This window comes from Camelus bactrianus, chromosome 8 (genome assembly GCF_048773025.1).
Source record: "Camelus bactrianus isolate YW-2024 breed Bactrian camel chromosome 8, ASM4877302v1, whole genome shotgun sequence".
Taxonomy (NCBI): Eukaryota; Metazoa; Chordata; class Mammalia; order Artiodactyla; family Camelidae; genus Camelus; species Camelus bactrianus.
This window is the reverse complement of record NC_133546.1, coordinates 77,599,725-77,608,826: the sequence shown is the minus strand read 5'-3', so window position 1 is coordinate 77,608,826 and position 9,102 is coordinate 77,599,725. Positions and strand designations below refer to the sequence as shown.

The 9,102-nt window shown below is 42.8% G+C and overlaps 1 pseudogene; it reads right to left on the bottom strand.

Moving 5' to 3' along the window:
- Positions 1-2,192: 2,192 nt before the first annotated feature.
- On the bottom strand, positions 2,193-8,728 carry LOC105074229 (coiled-coil domain-containing protein 93 pseudogene; annotated as a pseudogene).
- Between the last annotated feature and the right edge of the window lie 374 nt (positions 8,729-9,102).

Genomic DNA, 9,102 nt, shown 5'->3' with positions numbered 1-9,102 from the left:
TTCCCAAACCTGAAGAAGGAAATAGATATCAATGTACAGGAAGCACAGAGGGTCCCAAATATTATGAATCCCAACAGACCCACACCAAGACATAACACAATTAAAATGGAAAAAGTTAAAGATAATCCTAAAGGCAATGAGAGAAAACCAAAAAGTCATATACAAGGGAATCCTGATAAGGCTATTAGCTGGTTTCTCTGCAGAAACTTTGTAGGCCAGAAGGGAGTGGCATGATATATTCAAAGTGCTGAAAAGGAGGTGAAAACCTACAACCTAGGATGCTCTACCCAGCAAGGTTAACTTTCAAAATTGAAGGAGAGACAAAGAGCTTATCAGACAAGCAAAAACTAAAGGATTGCATCAATATTAAACCTATCCTAAAAGAAATGTTAAAAGGTCATCTCTAAGTAGGAAAGAAGAATCTATAGGAAAGGGAAAATCCTGCTAGGAAAGGCAAATATATAGTAAGGATTGAGGATCAACCACTAAATAAGCCAATACAAAGATTAAAGACAAAAACTGTAAAAGCAAAGAACTGCAAAAAGCAGCTATAATTGCAATAAACAGGTAAAGGATAAACATGAGATGTAAAATATGACATCAAAAACACAAAATGTCTCCCACATTATTCCCAGAGGGGAGTAAAAAAAAAAAAAGGTAGATTTTTAGAATGTCTTTAAACTTAAATGACTACAAGTTTTGAACAAGTAGATATAGTTATACGTCAACATATATGAAATGTATGGTAACCATAAATCAAAAACCTTCCATAGATACACAAAAAGAAAAGAATGTAAGCATACTACTAAAGAAAATCAACAAACCACAACGGAAGAGGAAAAAAGAAGAAGAAATGAATTGAGAAGAACTATAAAAACAACTGGAAAACAAGAGTACATACCTATGAATAGTTATTTTAAATGTCAAGGGACTAAATGTTTCAATCAAAAGACACATTGTGACTGGACAAAAAATAAGAATCTTCCGTATACTTCCTAAAAGACATTCACTTCAGAGCTTAAGACACACATAGATTAGAAGCAAGGGGATGGGAAAAGATATTTTATGCAAGTTGAAATGAAAAGAAAATGGAGGTAGTAATACTCATATCAGAGAAAATAGAATTTAAAGCAAAGGCTGTAACAACAGACAAAGACGGGCATTATGTAATGATAAAGTGCTCAATACAAGAAGAGACTGCTATACTTGTTAAATATATGCACCCAATATAGGAGCACCTAAATATATAAAGGAAATACTAACAGGCATAGAAGGAGAAACTGAGAATACAAAATAGTAGGTGACTTTTAACACCCCACTTACATCAATGGACAGATCATCCAGACAGAAAATCAATAAGGCAGCAGTGGTCTTAAAAGACACAACAGGCCAGTTGGGCTTAATAGATAATTATGGAACATTACATCCCCAAATAGAATACACATTCTTTTCAAGTGCACATAGAACATTCTCCAAGATAGATCACATGCTAGGCCATGAAACAAGTCTAATAAATTTAAGAAGTTAGAAATTATATCAAGCATTTTTTCTGACCACAATGGTATGAAACTAGAAATTAGCTACAGAAAGAAAAATGAAAAAGTACAAACACGTGGAAATCAAACAACATATAACTGAAAAAAACCAATGAGTCAATGAAGAAATCAAAGAGGAAATCAGAAAATACCTCAAAACAAATAAAAATGGAAACACACCACTCCAAAAATCTATGGGATGTGGCAAAATCAGTTCTAAAAGAGAAGTTTATAGCAATACAGGCCTTCCTCATGAAACAAGAAAAATCTCAAATAAACCAACCTAACCTAACACCTAAAAGAATGAGAAAAAGAACAAACAAAACCCAAAGTCAACAGAAGGAAGGAAATAAAGATCAAAAAGGAAATAAATAAAATAGAAATCAAAAACAACAGAAAAGCTCGATAAAACCAAGAGCTGGGTTTTTTAAAGATAAACAAATTTGATAAACGTTTAGCCAGGCTCACCAAAAGAAAAGAGAAAGGGCCCAAATAAACAAAATAAGAATTAAAGGAGGAGAAATAACAACTGATACCACAGAGATACAAAAAAAAATCATAATACTACAAAAAGTTATATGCCAACAATAAAAAAATCTACAAGAAATGGGCACATTTTTTGAAATGTGCAACCTGCCAGGCCTGAATTGGGAAGAAATAGACAGTCTGAACATACCAAAAAACTAGTAGTGAAATTAAATTCGGAATAAAAAAACTATCCAAGTTATCCAAGCCACAGCGTCTGTATCATCTGATTCCAACAAAAACGACGGACACAGAGATGCGCGGAAGCAAAGAGGAGAAAGAAAGTACCTGATGTGTGGAGATTGTCACACTTGTATCTTCCCAGTGCAATCTCCAGAACCATTGCACGATCTTGTAGCCGACGCGTGGCTTTAGGAAAAAGCACGGATGACGTATGACACCGTCTGAGGATCTTAAGGAGTCCTTGGCTTTCCCCTTGGACAGCAGCACCTCGTTCTTGGGGCCGGCCCTCCTCTTTGAACTCTTTCAGGGTCTTGAAATACAGCCTCTGTTCTTCGAACAGTTCCAAGTACTGGTCGTTCAACTGGTCTCCTCTCATTTTGTCTTCTGCTTCATCTTTTCCTTCTACGATCTGTTCCATCTGACGTAAAACTGGTCCCGAGCAGCAGAGGAGGCCATGCCTTGTGAGAAGTTCTCATGAATCTAATTCAGCAGGCTAATTACTTTTTCCAGATAAACCTTTTTGTCATCCAGGGTATTATATAAAGCGAAAAACCGCCTGGTGTCTGTGCACTGCTGAAATCTGGTGGTAGAGTTCAGTAAATCTACTGTATCAGCTCGGCTCGGCTGGGCACTTCATCAGTCTTGCGAGGCAAAATTGCTCTTTCTTGATTTCTTCGAGCCTGTAGTATACGGATCTTGTAAAGCTTCCCTTTCTCCGTATTATGCTGTCTGTCCAGGTCTTCGTCGTGAGTCGTCTCAGGGGCTAAGGCACCACGCAGCTCTCCCCCGGAGAGGGTCTCTTCACCTCCGCCTGGCGCCCGCTTGGCCTTCAGTTTCCTGCTGCAGCCGGGCCATCTCCTCTCGACAACGTCCTTTAAACCCCTGTTCCTGACTTTTCAGATTTTCACTCGTGGCTCCAAGGGCTCTCAGGTTCTGCAGGATACTCAGATGGGCTTCGATTCGGCCCTCTCGGGGACTGCGTGCTCTTCGTCCCGTTTCTCGCTATAGCTGTCCAGCTCTGTCCGCGTTTCCTTCTCTCCCTGCCGTCTGGCTTGCAGGCTGCTATGACTTGCCTGCAGCTCTTCCGTAGTTTGGTCCTCTGCAGAATCCGCTTGTGCAAGGAAATGAATGACTTTCCGATGATGGAGTTGGGAGAGGCCTCATTTTTCTGGACTTTCTTCAGCTAGTAGCTCAGACTGCTTCTCCCCGTAATCAGACACAATCTTCTTATCTCGGCGGAGCAGACACCCACGATCTGGCCTACGGAGCTGGCGGTCAGACGGCTCCCCTCGTTGGCCACGGCAGTCATCTTAGTCTTCACCGACTGAACACGCTGCTCTTCAGCATCTTGAAGCTTGTCTTCCTCATGGGCATGAGCTTCTGCAGCCGAGAGCCCTGCAGGAGCGCCATTTTATTGTCCCCAGCCTTCTGTTCCGCTCTGGCAGCTAAATCCGTATCTCCTGCCGTATTCCAAAAGCGTAGCACAGATTCGCGAGTTTTCATGCAGCAGCAACTAGCCTCCCTGCTGGCGTCTGTATTTCCAACGGGGCTTGTAAGCGTCCAAGAGGTCAACGACTGTCTCCATGGCCTTTACTTTTCTCTTGGTGAAGCCGTCATCCTCGAGGAGACTGCAAGTCTTCTGGGACTGGGATACCGAGTAGGCGCGGATGTGGCCACCCATCTCTTCCTTTTGTTTCTATAATGCGCTTCACCACCCACTGAACAACAGGAAGTAGGTTGATAAAATCCATCCCCTGGATCTGATGCGGCTCCAGCTGATGTAAACACTTCATTCCTGGCAGGACGGAAAGGATTTTTTCTGATAGAGCTGTTTTCTGACCTATGGTAGAGTTTTCCTGAAAAAGCAAATCAACATCCACGTCAAAGTTGCAGGTGGTGATGCACGAGGTCAGAAGGTGACAAGCCTTTAATTCTTGCCCCAAAACACCCGCCTGCAACCAAGAGCTCCTGAATTTCAGTCAGCTTGACATTTTGTTCATCTTTTCTTGTTTCTACCTCCGGGAGACCCTGGCCCTCGGGACCATTGGGGAACCCCAAGGAGCGCCACGCCGTGGCAGCCAAGCCCGCGGAGCATCCGAAGGAAGCTGTCTCCACCCCAAAGCTGCTACCGGGTGGAGTACCGGGCGGCGCGGCGGGCCGGGAGCGCAGCGGCCGGGCGATTACCCCCGCGCGAGGGCAGCCCCGGGCGAGGCCCCGACCCCCGCGGGCCCTGGAGCTGCAGTGCCGCACGCTGATCAAAAATTTTAATGCTTCTTCTCAGTTACGACTTTATGGAACAATTTAATTAGACTTAGGTTAAAAGATAAGCCTTGAAATCGAAAAGATTATTGAAGATTTACCTTCCCAGATGTATGTGCTTACACTTCTAGGGACAGATGAGACCCAAAGCCATAGATACATTCCAGGATTTGTAAAACAAGAAACACTTGTTTTATCTTTCCCAGGAGACACATTCCAAAAACTCAGGATTCTTCCCCTTCTCTTTCCCAAGAAAATTTGTTTCTTGTAGGAAGCAAAGCTAACTCTCCTGTCTTTGAAACGTGAGGGGACAATCTATTTAGCTCCTATATAAACTCCATATTTGGGGGGCTCCTTTCCTGCAGCACAGCACATACCTCCATAAGGCCTGTCCGTTCACTCTCTGCATCATCCCAGAAGGAGGAAGAATTGGGGAGAAAAGCAACAAATAAGGTTATTTCTGTAAGTAATAATAATCTGTTCCTGTCCCTGCAACTACTTTCAGGATAATACAAACAAATAGAATTGTTAAAAATTTATCACGCAGCCCTATCTTAAGTGTTTTACATGAACAGAGTCGTTTATTCCACATTACAAAACTATGAGTTAGGTCCTCCTATTTTTCCTATGTTAAAATGGGTCGCTGAGGCACAGAGATAATAAGTAACTTGCCCAAGGCCTCCTGAGTAAGTAACAGAGGCAGAATTTGAACCTAAACAATCTAGCTTCAGAGGCTGTGCTCTAAATTCTATGCCACGCTACCTCTAACCGTTCCTGACTCGCACTGAGCCAGTATTCGCTGTGTCTAGAAGGTTCTTGCTCAATGATACCCAACTTCTTCTTTTCACAGTTGAAAACAATTTTACAGATTGTCCCCAGCTTATGACAGTTCCTATTAAATTTGTACAACTTTATGATGGGGCGGAAGTGACATGCATTCAGTAGAAACCATACTTCAGATTTTGAATTTTGATCTTTTTCCAGGCAAGCCACACGTAGTGTGACCGTCTCTCGTGATGCTGGGCTGTGGCTGGGAGCCCCGTCTCCAATCAGCCACACCACCACGAGTGTAAACAGTTGATACACTTATAACTATCCTGTACCTGTTTGACCACTGTTTTTCACCTTCCATACAGTATTCAATAAATTGCATGAGGTATTCAACATTTTATTATCAAATAGGCTTTGTGTTAGATGATCTTGCCTGACTATCAGGTAATGTAAGTGTTCTGAGCATGTTTAAGTTAGGCTGGGCTAAGCTATGTTTGGTAGGTTAGATGTATTAAATGCATTTTTCACTTAGTGATATTTTCACCTTACAATGGATTTATCAGGACATGACCCCATCGTAAGCTGAGTAAGATCTGTATAGGTTGTCTTTCTGCCTAGTGTTTGTGGGTCCCGGAAGGACACATGTAGCTGTTTAATGCTTAATATAAAGCACTCTCTTCTCAAGAGAATTCTGCCAATTTTGTTTTGAATGGGCTATATATATGCCATAAGTATGTATTGATGGCTATGAGCTAAGCTGATAAGTTAATTTAATAGTCCCCATTTCTACCACGTTTATTAAGATAAAATTGTCTCTCGTGTTTGATTAGCTTTAAGTATTTTTCATACAAAGTTTTAAACTTTCCCTCTCAGCTCCTCCTAGAGAAACTTCTGTGTATTTAAGTCATGGCACTGGCAGGAAACAGACAGGATAGCTGAAAAGAGTTTAATAAAACATGTATCTGCAAAGGAGTAGGCAGTGTTAGGAGAAACCTACAAAGGCTGGTGCAGCTCCCTAGTACCAGGACAATGAGGAGCTAATAGCACCCCTAGGTCTGAAGGACCAGGGAGGGTTACTAGAACCCCGAGGGAGAAGCTGTGGTTGTCACAGAGGGCTGCCCCCAGGAGTTGTGACCTACAGCAGAGGGATAAAACCAAATGATACAATCCAGCAAAAAAAAGCTGGAGGAATAAATACCCAAAACCCATTCTTCTTTCATGATCATATCTCCACGGGTGCCTCCTGTTAGCCAGACCTGACCTGAACCCAGAGAGGGAGGGATCCTTTGGTGTACTTCATAAAAGTCAGCCCCCCAGGACAAAAAGGACAGTGAAGAAAGAGGGAAAGTCAATCATGAAAAAGAAACAGGAAAAATATCAAGCACATCCTGGGATCAAAGAGACTTCACATGAACTCTTCTCTGTCTGTTCTTTGCAAAGGCAATTTCTCTTTAAGTAAGCAGTTTCTCACTCATTTCTCGTTCCTCATACATGTGGTAAAGGGCAAAGATGAACACAATTAAGGGCTTCTCTGCAATCAGCAGCCACAGCAAAGTTATCATGTGACTCGAGCCATGTGCCAAGGACAAGAAGCCCTGGCCACTGTGGAGATGTTGGTGGCATCAGAGGACACTGGCTGTGCAGGTGGAAATCCCAAAGATCCAACCAGGATCACAGGAACACAGCCCAAGGCCCCTGAGATGGAGCAACCGAATGAGATTTATAGAGAAACCGGACTCTTCCAGGCAAATCTTGCTCAACCAAGGTGAACATTAAGATTAAGCCTGAAAGATAGAGAAAATTAAAGTTTATTAAGCACAACTTCTGTCAGGTTTTACATGTATTATTTTATTGGAAGACACAAACTATGAAACTTCTATTTAAAGGATGGTTATTATTTACCTATTTTTAGCATCTCTGATAAAGGAAATTTGGTAAAAACTAATGGTGATAAGTAAAAAATGTTTTAGCAAGGACAGGTCTCCCAGCTTCCACACCTCTCCTGACACACCCACCCAAAAGTCAGTTCATTATCCATACAACAGCTGAAGTGATTCTTTTGCAGTATGAGCCAGATCACATTACTTTTCTGCTTAAAATTCTCCAATGCTTCCCTGTTTTATTTACAATAAAATCCAGACCTTACCCAGTCAACAAAGCCCTACCAGAATTTCCCAAACCATGCATCATGCTCGTTTGTGGGTCAGGAAATAAGGTTCCCCAGAAACACACAAGTGAGGTCACCCCTTATTTTCTTTGAGTCCAGATGACGCGTGCCCAGAGAGAAACTTCCTGACCACCACACAGAAAGGGGCGCCACCAACACTTTCATTCTTTTTCCTTACCTTACTTAGTTTCCCTCCGAAGCTTTTTTATCAAGTGAAATAGCACGAATTTATTTGTCTGTTTGTTTCATCTGCTACCTTACTGGAAAGTAAGTCTACGAGAACTAAGACGTTACCGTGTCTACTACTGTACCCCATGCTTGGAACAATAGGGGCTCAAAAATTTGTTGATGATGAGGGGATAGATGGAGAGAGGGATGAGGTTTGAGGAAGCAATATGCTAAGAGGATCCTAGAGTTAACAGAGGACCCGGCTTCCTTCTGAAGGAATCACCTTGCCTCTCACCTCCCCCTGCTGTACAGCTCCCTACCCAACCTCAAACACACACCGATATCACATACCTCTGTTGCTGCCACCTTCAGGACGCTGCCTACTGTTAACAGCACCCTGAGAGGGGAGGCTCCAGCCAGGGGGCAGTGTGGAGAGGAGTGTGGAGCGAGTCCTTGTGTGATTGTCTGCTCTGACTTGCCTAGATGGGTGCCGGGACTGGCTACACACTTAGCACCCCACTTTAAAGGCTGTAGCACAGCTTCACTGTGCTCAGCAAGAACCCCCAGCTATCTCAGATCCTTGGCACCAACCCTCATCTCTTAAATTATCTCAGACTCTTATTTCAGCCTGCCTCACTCACAAATCCAACCTTATTCCAAATGTTTTTCCTTCAGAAATCCCAGTCAATTATACCGATTAAGTATGAGGTGACTTTTAATAACTCAACAACCAGAAAACAATTAATTTCATAGTATATACAATTTGTTTTAAGTCTTAAGAAAGAAAAAAATGTTTATTTCTTAAAGCAACCATACAGCATTGGTTATTAACAAGACATTACATCAAAACCAATTGTCTTCAAAATGAATGAGTTGGTCCACTCCATTTACAAGTGTGCTGGCCCTTGTGATCGAGGACCCTCTACCCCCAGGTTTTGCTTCCCCATCACCCCAGACTGCCGTCCTTGGGATCCTGGTCCTTAAATGAAGGAGGCAATGACCACCATTCCCCAGACTGCGCAGCTGAGGAGTAACACCGGAAGGCCGACGGAGGATTAGCCCAGAGCACGCTGACTGGAGGCCCAGCAGCTCCACAGAGTTCTGAAGAATAAGAAGGCATACTTGGAAAAGGCAAGGACTTATTTATTCATTCATTCAACAGATATTTCTCTGCCAGATATTAATGGCGTAACATATGTCAGTCATAGCTGTAAGCCCTGGGGATGCAACACAAGCAAGACACACAAGGGACCTGCCCTAATGAGCTTAAGTGGGAGGATAAGGAAGTGAATAAGGAAACAATAATAAAATTGAATCCTGTTGGAGAATGATAAGCCCATGCATAAAATAAAATGAAGTAAGGAGGCAGAGAGTGAATGAGCACGTGGGCACGGGGCGGGTGGGGCGGGAAGTGCTTTAGCAGAGGAGGTCACGGAAGGCCCCTGAGTCGTGACAGCTGAGCTGAGTGACGACAAGGAGCCAACCGGGCAAAGA